The 5,203-nt window shown below is 44.7% G+C and overlaps 1 pseudogene; it reads left to right on the top strand.

The window, feature by feature from the left end:
• Positions 1-3,480: 3,480 nt before the first annotated feature.
• On the top strand, positions 3,481-4,883 carry LOC147893018 (uncharacterized; annotated as a pseudogene).
• The last annotated feature ends 320 nt before the right edge of the window (positions 4,884-5,203 follow it).

The following is a 5,203-nucleotide window of genomic DNA, read 5'->3' on the forward strand; positions in this document are numbered from 1 at the left end:
TCTAGCTCTCTGTTGGCCTGTCCTCCTTCTGTAGTCGGAACCTTATGCTTCTGTGTTGGTGATGTCGACAGGTTGGCCATGCTATGAACAGGGGAGAATTGTTCGAAACAGCTCCTGGGAGGTGTTGTCAGTTGAATACTAGCAATGTTATCCTCCGGTTTGCTCTAGCTCTCTAACTTTGGAATCGCAGACTTCGATCAAAGATTTAGCTTGATCTTCTTGGAAGATTTCTGCTCGGATGGGAATGCTAGAAACTCTTCCCCTGCAAGGGGCGTATCCCACAGTCGCTCCGCCAGGGATTGGCCATAAACCACCATAGTGGCTTCCTCTAATGAGTATTGGGCATCTTGCAAGTCTTGCATCATGTCTCTCTTTGCCTTGTTCTCCTGGTACGATTGCGCCTACTTGTAGTGAGAAATTGCTCCTTGAGATGGAGAGCTGCAATGGAATACATAGAAAGCTTTGAATTTCTTAGAGAATAATTTAGATGTAGAATGAATTATGTTAATGTTGTGAGCAGGCTGCTCATGCACTTCGAATGGGAAGGTATGGAATGATTGTAGTAGAATGCTTGAAGTTGGAAGGAAGTGAGCAGGCTGCTCACTTACTTCATTAAATGGGAAGCTTTGCAATGAATCAAGTCTATGTTTCATTTGATAAAATGGTTCAATCCTTTTCAATGTTCATGTTAACGATTCCAGCTGCTTAGTTACTTCACATAGAATGCATAGAGCATGCATAGAACACATGCAAAGCGTACAAAACATGGAATGCATACAAGGCTGAGAGCATGCATACAAAGTTGAGGGCATAGAATGCATATAAGTACATAGAATGCATATGAAAGCAAAGCGTAGAATGCATAGAATGCTTACAATGCATACAAAGCATAGAATTCATGCTTACAATGCATACAAAGCATAGAATTCATACAAAGCTGAGAATACATAGAATGCATATCACATAGAATACGTAGAGTACATAGAATTCATAGAGCATATATCTAGATGAATCCAAGAGCATGCCCAAACTCATCCTCTAAATTTACAACGCATAGTGCAGTTTCAATCTTACGATAGTCACTCATACGATTGAAAACCATAAACTCCATGATGCATAGCAGGGACTGGCTACAATGACATCCCCAGTGACATCATCAGCGCCCAACAGTGGGTGTAGACCATAGTATGTATAGGATGCATACAAGGCTAAGAGCATAGGAACATAGAATGCCTACAACACATACATAGAGCATGCATACAAAGTTGAGGGCACTGAATGAAGCTGAGAACATAGAACGTTTATAAAACTTAGAATGCATACAAAGCGTAGCATGCAGACAGTCACAAATATAGAATGCATGCATAGAACATAGAACATAGAAAGTTGAGAACTCAGAATACATAGAACACAGAGAAAGCTGAGAGCTTAGAATACAGAGTTGAGGGCACGTAGAGTACATATTATAGAACATAGAAACCTAAGAACATAGAATATATAGAACACATAGTAAACATAGAGTGCTGAGAACATAGAATGCATTGAATTCCTGGAAAGCTGAGAGCTCAGTTTACGTAGAATGCATATGATACAAACGACATAGAATGCCTAGAACACATAGGAGCATAGGATGCCTACAATACATAGAAACCTGATAACATAGAACACAGAACATAGAATACATAGAACACATAGGAAGCTGAGAACATAGAATGCAAGAAAGCTGAGAACGGAGATTACGTAGAGTACACATGATACATAGAACATAGAAGCTGAGAACTTAAAATACATAGAAGTATGGTAGGAAAGAGTACAATGTCAAAAGGAGGCTGCTCTAGCCATTCACCATGCAATAAGGTAGTCCAAGATTGCATCTCTGACCTTTTTGTAGTCGCCGCCTTCATTGTTCAGCTGTATGTTTATGTCAGGCACGAAATTCTCCGGGATGTCCACTCAAAGTCGAGGCAGATATTGTGTAGAATGCAACATGCCACTATCATCTTGGTAGAAACTTTATATCCGGTAGTCGAACTGGATTGTAGAGAAAAGGCCAAGTTTCCTCAAGCCGGCCAAATGCCCTTTCCACCACTATCCTAGTAGAGGAGTAGATGAAGTTGAAGTCCCTCAATCTCTGAGTTTCCGGAGCTGGGAATGGAATACCAAGCCAGGGAAGGGAGATGTAGCCCCCATCCCCAACGAGGTTCTCACAACTCTCGATGTCCCCGTCAACAAATGTAGGTCCATTAAGAATCTCTCCTCTCTCGGCTTTTCAATAAAGACTAGAATTCCTTAGAATGCGAAGGTCATTGACAGAACGCATTTTAGAGTCCACCACTGCCTCCAAAGACATAGAGTACCTGGCATTCCGGCCTCTCCATGCCATGTGCCATTCACCCCGAGGCAACTCAATCTCAATATGAGTGTTGTCTATTGCACCAAAGCAATTCGGAAATACTCTCAATCCCTCAAATCCTCGCTTGACTTCTAGCGATGCTGCTTCATTTGGCCAGAATTTGAATTTGTTCATGTTCTTGAGCAAGGCTTTCACATATTGTCTCACCACTCGACCAACAGTGGGTTTCACCACGCCATAGGTCTCTCACACGTCCATGAGCTTCAAGCTTGATCCAAGCCTATGCAATGCCATCGCCATTTTCTTTTCCACAATCAATATTCTTGTGGGAATGGCCTGTAGGGATGGATAGAGGGATTTCTTTTGGGAGAGGTCATCTCTAAGAAATTCACATAGGAAGAGCTCCGTTGGAAGTCTAATAGTAGACTCGAATCTCACATCGTCATCCACAACGTATTGGAAGTTGTCAATGGTGGAGAGACCTGGGCTTCACGTACCATTGCCCAATCACTGCAGCCTTTTGTTTGTTCTCGCATCAGATGTCATCATCAACCACTTGACCTGCTGTGTGGATGACAGGCGCTTGAATCTCCTCCTCAAAGAATCTCCAAGAACAAGGAAGGAGTTGACTGCAGGATGGAGTCATCATAGACTGCCACTGCAGGATGCACAAGCCAATGGCAATGCAGGCAGCTGCAACCAACATCTCCTCTCTGTCCATGGTTGGGCCGAGTCTATGTAGAGCAGTGAGAGATATAAAGTTGCAGGGACTTGGGACACAGCAAGCCTAGAATCGTAGGCAGTTTGTGGAAGCATGTAGGCTGAATGTGGAGAAGGCACTTGAGTTGTAGGAAAGCACCAGTCCAAGGATGCTGAATGTTGCCTTTGCGCAGTCTGAAATACTTCCCCAAACTGTTGATCACCAATACGCCTTCTACTGTAGGTGGGGTGTGTGCGTTGTGCATGGGTGGGGGGGAGACCCTCCTCATCCCTTTCCCTCTCCTCTCCTCCTTGCTCTCCTCTCCAACCTCTCCTTCTTGCTCTCCTCTCCTCTCCTCCTTGCCCTCTCCTCTCCTCCTTGCTCTCCTCAGCCTTGCCCTCTTCTCCTTGCTCTCCAAAGCCTCAGCATGGCTCAGACTCTGGATGCATTTTGGAAACATGTAGAGAAATTGGGGAGCTATGAGGGGTCTGGTGGTTCTAAGAAGTGGAAATGCAAATTCTGTGGAATGGAGAAAACGGGGAGTGTCACCCGTGTGAAGGGCCATCTTGCCCATGTGCCAAGCAAAGACGTAGGGCCATGCCCCTATGTTCCTCAAGATATTAAGGAGAGCCTTGAAGAATGGAGGCGAAAGCGTTTGGGTGTTCCCAAAGATTCAAGTTCTGTGGAGCCAGCGAATGAGGAGGAAGGTAGTTCAAGTCAAGCACTAGGGGCAAAGGAGCAAAGATACACAGTCACGGAGTGGTCATTCCTCTATGTCGACTATGCATGCAAAGAGGACTCCTTTTCCAGACGATGAATCGCGAGCCATTCCTCCACTACCTAGAAATTTTGTACGAAGGGCAAGCATCCAATCTGGGTTTCAAAAGCCGGCAATGGCAGAGGCAACTAGGGAGCTCACCCGATTGTTCATCCGGTGTGCCATTCCCTTTCATGTGGCCAAGACGAACCAATGGAGGAAGACCATGAGAGCCATCAGCTGCATTGGATGCGAGTGAGAAGGCCCTTCATCTGAAGCTCTGCCTGTACGTGAGCTCAAGTGGGAAAGAGCATGCATAGAAGTGCAGATAGAGCCTTGAAGGAGAAACGGAAGAAATATGGCTGCGCTATATTGTGTGGCAGATGGTCAGATGTACGCAGCCAAAATGTGTACAATATTTTAGTGTCTTGCTGCAAAGGTACTATGTTTTTGATTGACGCCTCCCTCCCAAGTCTCACAAGTACCGGCTTATTTATTTGGGGTCATATACGGGAGGCAATCATGCAAATAGGGCCTGTGCACGTAGTGACAGACAATGGGAGCAATTGCAAGTCTATGGGCTCTATGCTAGAGGATGAGTTTCCAGGTAATATGTGGACCCCTTGTGCATCACATTGCCTCGACCTATTGATTGAGAACATAGGTGAAATACAATGGGTTGATTCCATCTTTTGCATTGCACGAAGCATGGTAAAATTTGTGAAGAGGCCAAAAGTTTTAAGCATGTTTCGGGCCTATAGCAATCTTGAGCTACTATAGCCTGTAACCACCAAATTTTCTTATATGTTTATTGTGCTTAAGAGACTCCTGCAAGTTCGCAGGGAGTTGGTACGCACTGTGTACTCAGATGAGTGGATGCAATGGGAGAGAGAGAGAGCCCTAAGGCAAGAGCTTTTATGCATGTTGGCATGAGAGAGGACTGGTGGGTAGAGGTTGAGGGTTTAATCAAAACTCTCTATCCGATCTATGCAGTCTTGCGCATTACATGCATGGAGGGGAGCACTCTTTGCCTTTTATATGAGTACCTAGTCAAAAGTAAGAGTGTAGTCTGAATCCCGTGGAGTTGCTGTGTCAACCCCATTTGATTCGTGTTAATCTGCTCAAACTTTCCATCAAGAGCAAACTTTCCATCAAGAGCAGTGGTGAATTCACTGAAGGCTTTCTTCATAATCAGATCATCGTAGAGACCCCGATCATCCTCCGCATGGTAGTTCATATCCTGGTCTCCCATCGCAAGCTCAAGGTCTATAGAATCAAACTTTCCATCAAAAGCAAACTTCCCATCAAGAGCAGTGGTGAATTCACTGAAGGCTTTCTTCATAATCAGATCATCGTAGAGACCCCGGTCATCCTCCGCATGGTAGTTCATATC

The sequence above is a fragment of the Dipteris shenzhenensis genome, chromosome 16, assembly GCF_047967505.1.
Source record: "Dipteris shenzhenensis isolate YYH24624 ecotype China chromosome 16, Dip_SZ_1.0, whole genome shotgun sequence".
In the NCBI taxonomy this organism is placed as follows: Eukaryota; Viridiplantae; Streptophyta; class Polypodiopsida; order Gleicheniales; family Dipteridaceae; genus Dipteris; species Dipteris shenzhenensis.